This window comes from Periplaneta americana, chromosome 10, assembly GCF_040183065.1.
Source record: "Periplaneta americana isolate PAMFEO1 chromosome 10, P.americana_PAMFEO1_priV1, whole genome shotgun sequence".
In the NCBI taxonomy this organism is placed as follows: domain Eukaryota; kingdom Metazoa; phylum Arthropoda; class Insecta; order Blattodea; family Blattidae; genus Periplaneta; species Periplaneta americana.
Window position 1 is genome coordinate 119,565,419 of NC_091126.1, and position 12,986 is coordinate 119,578,404.

Genomic DNA, 12,986 nt, shown 5'->3' on the forward strand with positions numbered 1-12,986 from the left:
GAACTGAGAATTTTTTTTATGAATTTGCGGAAAATCCTTTTATCCTCTTATTGTCAAAAATAGAATAAAATCGTCTTAAAGTTGGTTCGTGGATGGGCAGAAAAACCACATAACATTCCAATTGAGTCAGTAATACAGTGAACTCAATATACCAGTAGTTTGTGTGGGTTTATACCCTAATGCAACTAGAATATTACAACCTGTTGATATTGCTCTTTCCGGTCAATGAAGGAAGGATGGAAGAACGGAGTTTAAGTTTTCGGGGGGGGACATCCCTGTCAAGCCCTCACAAAGAAAGAATTTTGAACCAGTACTAAAGGAAGTACTAAAGACTTGCATAAAACTCTACACCCTTAAAAATGAATTCTTAGCAACTGGCCTTTTCTCGTCCAATCGCAAAAATATTGTGTTTACAAAGTGTTTAGGGAAAGGATACAATGGACCTGAAAATTTACAGATAAGAAATGAGGGATATTATGGAATAGAGGCCTAAAATCAAAGAGTCAAGAACAAAATAAAATCCCCAGGGAAACAGAAAAATAGTTCGATATCATGAATGTGGTGGCAGAGACTTAAATAGTTGGTAGATTAGCCATAAGAAATCGAAGAAATAGTTTAAAGAAACTTAAGCTGTCAAGGTGAAACTGAGACAGTAGAAATAGCAAGTAACGAACATTACCAGATAGAAGGAGCGAGTGATAATATCAGCATTCAAGAAGATAATTTACTAAAAGGACACCAGAAAAATCTCAACAATGAAACAAATAACACATTGAGAGAACCAGATGTCCGTACATTGGAGAACTGCTCGGTATGACGAAAAAAAAAAACAGAAGGAAAGAAAACACCCTAAAAATGAAAGGCTTCATTCATTCTAACATCAGGGAAATGGAGAAATACTTTTAGGAATAAGGAAGAAGGAAAAAGGATGTAGAAGAAGGAAGAAGTAGAAAGAAAGAGGAAAAGGGAGATAAATAATGGACGGAAAACAGATAAGCGTGAAAGAAGTGTTTAATGGACCGAACAAGTGAAATATTTGGAAAAATTTACCGAATTATCAGCATTGAACTCCCGCGGAAAGCCACAAAACACTAGTTTAATTGTAACCTTCCACTTGACCAAGATATTCAAGCAACTACTGGTGCTGGTAAGAGAAAAATCACAGTCTAGTATATACAGTCGCGAAGCTTGGGGTGATTTTTTTGTATTTCTCGCGATAGTTGCTAGCCGCTTGGAGCGCTGTGTGTACTAGGAACAATAGACTGTGTCACTGGCATCGTGATCTAATACAGGCTGTAAGGCAGACCATGTGATTCGCTTAACCCGGTCACGAAGGGAGGAAAATTAATTGGAATGCATAAAAAGTAACATATATTTCTCTAAAATGTAGTATAATTGCATTAATAAAACTTAAAACAATGATCAGGAGGCACTTCAGATATAATTCCTTGCGAGTTAAGGTGTAATATTAATTTGGTGTGAAAATTACGTTGTTCGTATGTGTAATAGACCTACCTGCCTTTATTTCGATTAAATATTGCGAAATTCTTGTACATTCATTTATGCACGATTCAATAATTTTCAGTTGCACCGCACGAATATTCAGATATGTTGAAATTATAGGTTATATTTACTGTCCCAGTTGTCCCTTTCTGTCTAAATTTAGTGGTCAACAATGCTCTGCCATTCAGATCGAAACATTATAGGTTATGTTTACTATATCTTATATTCCTAAATTCGCAATCATACATTCAGATCGAAACATTATAGGTTATGTTTACTATATCTTATATTCCTAAATTCGCAATTATACATTATAATTAAGCATAATGTCATGTATGATACTCCGCACATTCAATTTGTCTCTATTTTAATACTACAATTGAGCACCGGTATTGAATTATTGTATTTATGTACTACCTAAGAGACGAAGTAACAATCGTACGTACACTAATTTCAGAAGAGTGGTATGATCAATTTTCTGTCTTTATCAAGGAAGGTAGATGTGCTCTATTAAAATCACAATATAAATTCTTTTTTATTAAACCTCAAAATAGCTTCCATTCTAAACTTAAAATGTTGATGCGAAAAGATTATGTTAACATGTAAAATTCTCTTCACATTAAAATAACACAGTTTTGTAATTATTTCTGCAACATATTATGCAACAAGAAGTAAAGGGAACTTATGGACACATACACTAAATAAAACTTAGCTACGATACGCAATAAAATTATAATATAATAATTCACCGAGCTCCATACACTGAAATAGAAAACCCGAAGATATATTACTGCTGGTCTAGATCGATAAGGCATTGACTGTGCCGTATTTCGCATTGTTGTGAAAAGTTGTGTATTTATTTGTCTATGGTGTAAACTGTGAAATGTTCGTTATCGGTTGTAACAACTGTAAATGGCTAAAATACAATAATCTGTGTAATAATATGGGACAAGGAGACGTTTGTTGCACTATAAATTCTAAGAAAAAGAGGTCGGAGTTATCCTTCCGAAAGATCCAGGAAGGTGAATTTATAAAATATAGTATATACTTTATGAAAATAATATATAAACCTTATGTATTTCGTATTTCAATAGTGGAAGGAAGGTGTTAATTTTTCAAAAGAACACGATATCAAAAGTACAATACATATTATCGTCTGCTAGGGAAAGAGTCTGTGATGAGGCGATAGTAGCGATCCTGGTGGCTAGCAACTATCTATGGATGCATATTTCAACTGTCTATGTTTGCATATTTAGTCAGTATTGAGCTTCGCAACTGTATATACTAAACTGTTGTAAAATCATATTAGAGAAGAAAAGGACGCTTCAGAAAAGCTCAGTAAGTTGTTCTCATTGGGACATTATTACACTTGCGGTGGGTGTTGAAATAATAAGTAGCATGGCATTTCCTGAAAACAGGTCTTTAATTGTTTGCAAGATGAGTTAAGTGATAATGATCGGAAGATGAGAATGTATACTTTTGAAATAAATGTGCGAGAGAATTAGAAGAAAATTCAAGGGATTAGGATTATTAGATTGTTGTTGAAAAGAAAAAAATGGACTTATATAATTAATAGAGTGAAGTGTATCCTGTACGTTGGACACACAAATTAAACTGAATTTAGTAAATGTCTCGGTTTTAGATCATAATATTAATGTGCCCATCACTGCATATCAAATTGCCCAAATGAGATGTTCGATTGTCCATCACTCTGTCTTTCTTCTATTTGGACATTGTTGTAATTTCGAAAGCATCAGGCATATTATTGTAAATATTTTCTTATGTCAAAGATTCATAAATACATTTAGGCGTTTACTGGAAAAAAAAGAAAATATCTCGGAAAATTGCATGCTTTCAATCAAATATTTGTTTTAACGTCTCTTAAAGTGCCCATCACTATATCCTTTACTCTACGAAGTGCATGAATTTGCTGGGGTGCTGTTTTTTATATTACGTATACTGCAGGAATAAGCGAAATTATGTGTAAATCACGAGGGGCTTAATGACGTTTCATCCGGACCCTGGCCATCGGTTTGTTCACCTAAATGTTTCACATTTCCGCGATTTTTGTGATTATGTTGGTTCAGATATATCGAACATTAACTTCCTAGGCTTAGTACTATCTGAGAGAAAAGGGAGTGGGTTCTTACGATTCTGAACTGGGAGCTTCTAAATGTCGTATTTGTCAGCACTAGCTATAGGGCCACAGGGAAAACAATATTTAGTCCAAGCAGAGGATAATTTTTGGTTCACTAATGTTGTTGATGGTTTTAGGAAAGAAGTTAATTGTTTAAAGTGTAAAATTATGCAATTTTTTTAGGATTTCCGGCTGTTTGCAGTGAAAATTGCGCTTCTTGGGTTAATTTCTTTCTTAATTCTAGTTCGGCAGTAAGGCAAGTGAACTGCTTCAAATACTTTGGGTGTACTGCAAGAAGTAGTGTGATGAGCTGCTGCCAAGAAGTCAAAGGAGAATAACAATGGCAAAGGAAGCTTTTTAATAGAAAAAGGAGCATTTTCTGCGGACCTCTGGAGAAAGAACTAAGGAAGAGACTAGTGAAGTGTTTTGTGTGGATTGTAGCATTGCATGGGCAGAAATACGGACATTACAACGACGTTAAGAGAAGCAACTAGACGCATTTGAAGCATGGATATGGAGAAGGATGGAGCATGTGAATTTTCAGATAGAATAAGAAACGAATCTGTGTTGGAAAGAGTGGATGAAGAAAGAATGATGCTGACACTGATCACAGAGGAAAAGAAATTGGCTGGGTCACTGGTTGAGAAGAGACTACCTTCTGATGGATGCAATGTAAAGAATGGTGAACGGGAGAAGAGTTCGGGTCAGAAAAAGATATCAGATGATAGACGACATTAAGATATATGGATCATATGAGGAGACAAATAGGAAGGCAGAAAATAGGAAACATTATAGAATCCTAGTTCCGTCAGGTAACCATCGTAGCTCAATACAACCACTTGATACTAGTAATGGAGAAGTCCGAAATCGTTAAGTGTATGTATATGTTATTAATTGTCTTCATTAGACGAAGTACAGACAGAAATCCTAATGTGGCATTGTGTAAATAAATTGAGATTTTAACAAATACAGGCTTTTAGCATCCTCGATGGCGAAAATTGTTTTTCGATAAACCGCCAACCTACGTACAGATATTTATTCTTAAGTATTAGACGTGCTGTTTCTGTCGTAAACCATATACTTCGGGTCAATTAACAAGGATATTATTCACGTTTGAATAATGCTACTCTTCCTAAAATATTAAATGTATTTTATCGTTAAATTAAATTAAGCGTCATAGTTGGTCTATCAATCACTATGTTAGCCATTGAATTAGAGGTTTTCGGGTTCAAATCTGCCGAAAGCGATGCATTTAATAAGCGATAAAATGCTTACCATTGTTTTCTCATGGAGTAAAATTTATAGAGTAAGTAAAAATTTTTAAAATGTCTGACTTTAGAGAAGATGAATTATCCGGACCCATACAATATTCTGACAATTCAAAGAAGAGAAATGTTACAGGACGTGTTAAAGATGCATAAAATAATCGTGCTATGAGCCATATTATGGGAGAAGACAGTAAATATTCTCATTTTCAGTGTTTTCAGAAAATAAGCCAAATTGAAAGAAGCGCTCTTATCAATCTTTTCAATGAATTAGCATCATTTGACACTCAAAATTCTCAACTTTCAGGACTAATTTCGGTACTTCTGTGCAAAAAGAAGATTCAGAAAAACACAAGACAGAGCAGATTTTAATAATTTATCTTACTGATATATAGTGCGAATAAACAAAGTAGGGCAAAATAGGTATGCATGTGTGCATACGTGCATGCGTTCATGTTTTTTTAATTGCAACACGCCACATTTCCTAAGTAATATTACATGTTTTCACTTTCTATGTAGTACAAATATATGTATGTGTGTATGTATGTATGTGTATATATATACAGGGTGGAAGGTAAGGTAGTACATTAATTGACAGGAGCCATGGAACTCATTATTTAGAGTAAGTTTTGTAAAAAAAATATTAATAGTTCTTATAGATAGTGAGATAATTACAAGTGTCTCGAAAGCGCTGACTATAATTGCAAGATGTCTCAACGCCGCATAAGTAGTACCCCACATCCCATGCGGTCAGCGACTTGAAATGGGTTGGTTAAGTTCAACTACCTTTCAGCGTGTATCTTGCAGCAGGTGAGGGGAGGGCGACAGCAAACAAATGTACTGAGCTTCGGTGCAATACTTCGCTAGCTAATCAGGGGATAAATCTTCACATAAAAAAATGACCTACGTAAACTCCGGATATGGACGTAACTGCTATTTGCTTAGTTTGTGTAATTTAATGTCAGAAAATGTACATTAAAAACCCGAATGAACAAAATAGCTCGTGTCCGGGCGCAGTTCAACAATGAATGCAGAATTATCAACTTACAATGCAAAACACTAACAATTCAATGCTAAGTATGGCGTAATAATTTTAATGTAAGCAAGAAATACGTACAGCAATAACAACAAATAACGTGAAAATCAGGAAATTATGTTCAGATTAGTGAAAATACTTAGTATTGAAGTTTCAGTTACAATTAATGAAATAATAAAACTGATGTAACTTTGTGAACAAGATGTAATTAACATTACAGTTTGTTGTTTTAAGAATCACTAATTTTGGGCGTTAATAATGAAATAAAGTGTAATAAACTCTGTAAAACACATTTCACTCACATCTTACAGGTACTATTCAAAATGTCCACCATCAACGTGCGTGCAGCTTTCACATCTTCTACTACAATTATGACGAACTCTGGCCAGTAGTTCTTCACTGTCCCGAATTTCTTCCGCGACCTGGATCATGTCTAAGTAGTCACGAATTTGAACTCTGGCATATCGAAGTTTTGAAATAAACTAAAGTGTATCGCTGTACCTCCAACTGCACACTAAACAGTGTAAATAAACATCACAACAGGTGATCATTTGCGAGTATTAGGCAAATTGTCTGCCGTCCGCAGAGCGATGCCAGATTTTTAGACCTTCTGTACGTAACCCGAAAATTAATATTTCCATTGTTTCTTCAATCGATTAATTCGAAGTCTGTGAATTTTCTAAATAGAATACTGCCGCAACGTGAACAAAATAAACGTTCTCTTCGTTGCTATACAAGAAATTGAACTGTATTTCAAACAGTATTCAAAAACCTTGCAAAAAACGAGCAAAATGGTATTACACTGTTTTGTTCGTGATATTTCAAGAAATCGCATCCTACAATGAATGTACTACCTTACCCTCCACTCTCTCTCTCTCTCTCTCTCTCTCTCTCTCTATATATATATATATTTATTTATTTATATTTATATTTATATTTACATTTATTTAAGCTGGTAAAGATAAGGTCTTCAGGCCTTCTCTTCCCCTCTACCAAGGGATTACAACTACAATATTAAGAATACAATTACAATTATAATTGCAATTAATATTAAATTTACAAATACAATAAAAATCAAAGTACTAAAAGATTAACTGATTAATAACAGCTAGACAGATTATTGTAAAAGTTAAGAAGAGAGAAAAATATTTTCTTTTTTATTAAGGAAGTAAAAAGTAAACCTACTCTACGCAGTAAGAAAATGCTTAATAAGTTTGCTTTTGAACGCTACTAAATTCCGACAGTCTCTGATGTCACTGGGTAGGGTATTCCACAAGCGCGAGAGCGAGATTCTATATGATTATGAATACGATGATCTCTTATGTGTTGGTATGGCTAGTATGCGGCTATTTGCGTGCGAGTGAAGAGATTGTGATATGAAGACAGGTAACTGAAACGGGAGGCAAGGTAGGTAGGTGTAGAGGTGTGAAGGACTTGGAAAAGGAGAAGAAGAGAAAGAAAATTTATACGTTCGTAAAGCCATAGCCAGTTTAGAGTTTGGAAGAATGGGGTAATGTGGTCATCGCAACGGACATCGCAGGCGAAGCGAACACAAGAATTATGAACACGTTGTAATCTTTGCGACTGGTTGACATTGAGGTCAGTCAGTAGAAAATCTCAATAATCGAAGCGGGGCATTACTAGTGTTTCGTCCACACCTGTGCAGTAACAGTTAGCGCGTCTGGCCGCGAAACCAGGTGGCCCGGGTTCGATTCCCGGTCGGGGCAATTAACCAGGTTGAGGTTTTTTCCGGGGTTTTCCCTCAACCCAACATGAGCAAATGCTGGGTAACTTTCGGTGCTGGACCCCGGACTCATTTCACCGGCATTGTCACCTTCATCTCATTCAGACGCTAAATAACCTGAGCTGTTGATAAAGCGTCGTAAAATAACCTACTGAAAAAAAACTAGCGTTTCCACTAGTATTTTCTTGAGTGATAGCGGGAGGAATTTTCGAATGCTGTTTACGGAATGTAGTATGGAAAGCACTCTTTTGATAAAATGAGTTACTTGGTTATTCTAGTTTAAATGCGTATCCAAATAAACTCCAAGGTTTTAACACAGGAAGCAAAAGGGATTATTGTGTCGTTTAACTTGATTGCAAGAGCAGAAGTAATGTTGCATAATAGACGTTGATGTCCCACTAGGACTGCTTGTGATTTTCTTGCATTGAGAGTCAAACCAAACTTTCTGGCCCATGCAGATATAGATTCAAGTTCCTCGTTAAGATTATGTATTGCGTCATTGAGTGAGTCAGAGGCTGTATGGATATATATTTGTAAATCGTCTGCGTAAAGGTGATGCTTACAGTGCTGTATAGTCAAAGGGATGTCATTTACGTAAATAGTGAATAGTAGTGGTGATAGAACAGATCCCTGTGGGATTCCAGAATCAACGATACGCCATGAGGAAGTTCGACTTCCAATGGAAACACACTGTTGACGTTCGCTGAGATAAGAGTGGAACCAAGAAACTCTGCTTTCTGATAGTTGGAGTGATCGTAATTTTCTCGGCAGTAAGTCGATATTTACAGTGTCAAACGCTTTACTGAAGTCTAGTAGTGTCAGTATTGTAATTTTACGTTCGTCCATAGCTTTTTGGATATCTTCCGTTACTTCCAACAGTGGAGTCGCTGTACTTTGTTGAGTCCTAAAACCTGAATGATATGTATCCAAGAGTTCATAACTTTTTAGGTAGTCAATGAGTTGTTTGTGTACTTGGCCTTCGATAAGATATGTAGAATACTAATAGGTCGATAGTCGTTTGGGGTAGTCGGTTTGGGTATAGGGTGTAAAAAGGCATTTTTCCAAGATTTAGGAAAAATGGATGTCGTCAGCGAAGCGTTGAAAATGTGGGTCAGTGTACACATTATTTACATTTTGTTAATCCTAATTTACTTAAAATGTCTATATATGTGTCGTCCTTCTATTTTAACACTGTAGTAGTGCCTTTTCATAACACATATTTTAAAACACACTTTCAATTGCTGTTTTATCACGCAATTATTTACACTATATTATTTGATATTTTGTCACAAATTTATAGATTTTATAAATTGATTAAACATATTTTGGTAATTGTTTATAAGCTGTTGGCAAGTCACAGGCTAATTTCCTCCATTCTTCCTGATGTGTCTCAATAGCGATGTCCTCTGTTGTGTGGTGTCTGCACATTCATATGATGATTCACCTTTGTTGTCCTCTACCGCATGTACATATTTTGTCGTCTATCATGTGGAATCTGTGAATGTATGTCTTGGTTCTGCCTTATCCTGTAATGACTGCTGTGAATTCTGGAGTTCAAGGTATTGATAATTCCCGTCTCTGTTTAATTGACGGGAACAAGGACTTCGTTGTTGAACCTTTGGTTGTTACATTCCATCTATATTGCTATTTCTGTATTCCTATTTCTTTTATTTCTGAAGCTATTGTTGATTTTGAAGTTTTGCTGTAAACGATTTCTATAGTATCGTCGTTAGCAGCTTGTTTTGATAAATTATCTGCCATTTCATTGCCGGCTATGCCTATATGGGCTTTAAGTCAGCTGAAATGGATTAACCACTTGTTTTATTCAAGGGTGCGATCTGTTTTTAAGATGTTAGCTATTAACGTATTTTGTTTCTTATTGTCATTTATTAAACACAGTGTTATTTTACTGTCTGTGTAGATTGCTACACTTTTTTCCGCGTTTATACTGTCCTGTATTGCTTCAAGCTCCTGCAAATCTTAAGAATTGCTATCTGCTTCGCTTGATTGTTAGAGCACTTTCAATCCAATTGGTACTTAAGGTGGCGAATTGGAGTGTTTTCTTTAAATATAGCCGCTGGCGCTCCCACCTTATTTCCTGTTTTACTTCCATCTGTGTATATTTTTATACGATATTCTGTGGTTTCCTCTGTTTCTTTGATGTTAACATCTTCTGCTGGGTGAGTCCAGTTTGAAGGTTCCAAGGATGCGTCGTATTGTATTCCACCAGGCATTGCGTTATATAGGTTTACTTTTCCGATAATTGTTAGATCTATCGGTTGTATTCCGGCTATAATACATGATGCATCACATGACACTGTTTTGTAGGCTTTAGCGATTTTAATATTGCATAGCCTTTGAACTCTCTGTAATTTTTCTCTATTTTGTCTGTTCTTTATTGCTTCTTCCCATACTAGTGCTCCGTATGTTAATATTGGTTCTATTGCCCCCTTATATATAGTGCTTAGAGCTTTGTTGCCAAGTCCCCAGTTGAGCTTTGCAGATTGATTTGTCATGTATTTGTTGTATGTGTGTGTGGAAACTGAATTGTCTGTCGATAATCATTCCCAAATATTTTAGCTCAGTCACCTATTGGATTGGTTTCTTATTGAGATAGATATTTAGTCTCTCATTGTGGCTGTTTTACTTTCTTGAGATTAACATAACTTTTGATTTTGTGTCGTTAAACTTAATTTTATTTTCGTTCGCCCAGAGTTTGATATTTTTGACGTTCTGATTTGCATAATTTTCGGCCTCCACTGCACTGCTACTCTTCGTCATTATTAATAAGTCATCGGCATAAGCAATAACTTACGTTCTGTCGGTAAATTTGAGATTAAGCAAAACATTATAACAAGCTATTCCAGAAGCCTCGACCGCAGGTAGACCCCTGTCGACAGCCCTTCTCTACTTCTCTTACTGACTTATATTTATTGGTGTAAATTGTAGCTGTTCTGTTCTTAAAGTAGTCCTTACATATGTTATATAAATTCTTGGGGCAATCTAGTTGTCGTAGATTGCTGAGAATACTGGGCCACCAGGCTGCCCTGTAAATCCAGGCTTATGAAGATGATGTAGCCATGTAATTGAAGATTTTGTAGTACGAACTGCTTCACTGCCATTGCCGCATCTACTGTGCTTTTCTGGGGCAAAAATCCTAATTGTTTCTTGTTTAATAACTTTCTCGAATTTAAATTATGAAGAATTCTGTTGATCATCAACTTTACCAAGACTTTTTCTACGATATTAAGTAGACTGATGAGTCTGTATTTTGTTACAGTGCCACTTTCTCCTATGATTATAGGTATTATTAGTGAGTGCTTCCATTGCTTTGAAAATGTACTTTTCTGTAGACAAATGTTGTCGAGTGTGGTAAAGAAGAGAGGGAAGAGTTGCAATTTCCTTTAGAGTATACCACTCAATACTCAGTCTTCTCCCGGTGTGTATGTGTGCATGCGTGTGTGTGTACGTGTAGGGTGTATGCGTGTAAGCATGTATGTATTCATTGTCTACCCACTTCACTTTACTTGATTAGGGTTGCAAATCAAGACTTCAGGTGTAACTCCCTGTAAAGTTGATTTGAATAATTTCGAGGGAAAAATTGTTCCGGAGCCGGGTATCGAACCCGTGACCTTTGGTTTAACGTACCAACGCTCTACCACTGAGCTACTCGGGAACTCTAACATACACCGATCCAATTTTTCCCTCTATATCCACAGACCTCAAAGTGGGCTGACAACCGTCAAGCAACCAACTTCGAGTGCACACTAACTCCGTGTGACTTAAATTGTGGTTTTCTGTTAACGAACAGTGACGTGTATTATGCAAATCAAGATTTCAGGTATAACTCCCTGTAAAGTTGATTTGAATAATTTCGAGGGAAAAATTGTTCCGGAGCCGGGTATCGAACCCGGGACCTTTGGTTTAACGTACCAACGCTCTACCACTGAGCTACTCGGGAACTCTAACCGACACCGATCCAATATTTCCCTCTATATCCACAGACCTTAAAGTGGGCTGACAACCGTCAAGCAACCAACTTCGAGTGCACACTAACTCCGTGTGACTTAAATTGTGGTTTTCTGTTAACGAACAGTGACGTGTGTTATGCAAATCAAGATTTCAGGTATAACTCCCTGTAAATTTGATTTGAATAATTTCGAGGGAAAAATTGTTCCGGAGCCGGGTATCGAACCCGGGACCTTTGGTTTAACGTACCTACGCTCTACCACTGAGCTACTCGGGAACTCTAACCGACACCGATCCAATTTTTCCCTCTATATCCACAGATCTCAAAGGTCCCGTGTTCGATACCCGGTTCCGGAACAATTTTTCCCTCGAAATTATTCAAATCATCTTTACAGGGACTTATACCTGAAATCTTGATTTGCATAATACACGTCACTGTTCGTTAACAGAAAACCACAATTTAAGTCACACGGAGTTAGTGTGCACACGAAGTTGGTTGCTTGACGGTTGTCAGCCCACTTTGAGGTCTGTGGATATAGAGGGAAAAATTGGATCGGTGTCGGTTAGAGTTCCCGAGTAGCTCAGTGGTAGAGCGTTGGTACGTTAAACCAAAGGTCCCGGGTTCGATACCCGGCTCCGGAACAATTTTTCCCTCGAAATTATTCAAATCAACTTTACAGGGAGTTATACCTGAAATCTTGGTTTGCATAATACACGTCACTGTTCGTTAACAGAAAACCACAATTTAAGTCACACGGAGTTAGTGTGCACTCGAAGTTGGTTGCTTGACGGTTGTCAGCCCACTTTGAGGTCTGTGGATATAGAGGGAAAAATTGGATCGGTGTCGGTTAGAGTTCCCTAGTAGCTCAGTGGTAGAGCGTTGGTACGTTAACCAAAGGTCAAGAGTTCGATACCCAGCTCCGGAACAATTTTTCCCTCGAAATTTTTAAAATCAACTTTACAGGGAGTTATACCTGAAATCTTGATTTGCATAATACACGTCACTGTTCGTTAACAGAAAACCACAATTTAAGTCACACGGAGTTAGTGTGCACTCGAAGTTGGTTGCTTGACGGTTGTCAGCCCACTTTGAGGTCTGTGGATATAGAGGGAAAAATTGGATCGATGTCGGTTAGAGTTCCCGAGTAGCTCAGTGGTAGAGCGTTGGTACGTTAAACCAAAGGTCCCGGGTTCGATACCCGGCTCCGGAACAATTTTTCCCTCGAAATTATTCAAATCAACTTTACAGGGAGTTATACCTGAAATCTTGGTTTGCATAATACACGTCACTGTTCGTTAACAGAAAACCACAATTTAAGTCACACGGAGTTA

The 12,986-nt window shown here is 36.8% G+C and overlaps 1 protein-coding gene across 5 annotated transcripts in view; it reads right to left on the reverse strand.

The window, feature by feature from the left end:
- The window catches only part of LOC138707980 (F-box/LRR-repeat protein 2-like), a 1,260,080-nt gene that overhangs the window by 973,069 nt on the left and 274,025 nt on the right, over positions 1 to 12,986 (reverse strand). The gene's annotated exons all lie outside the window — the stretch shown is intronic.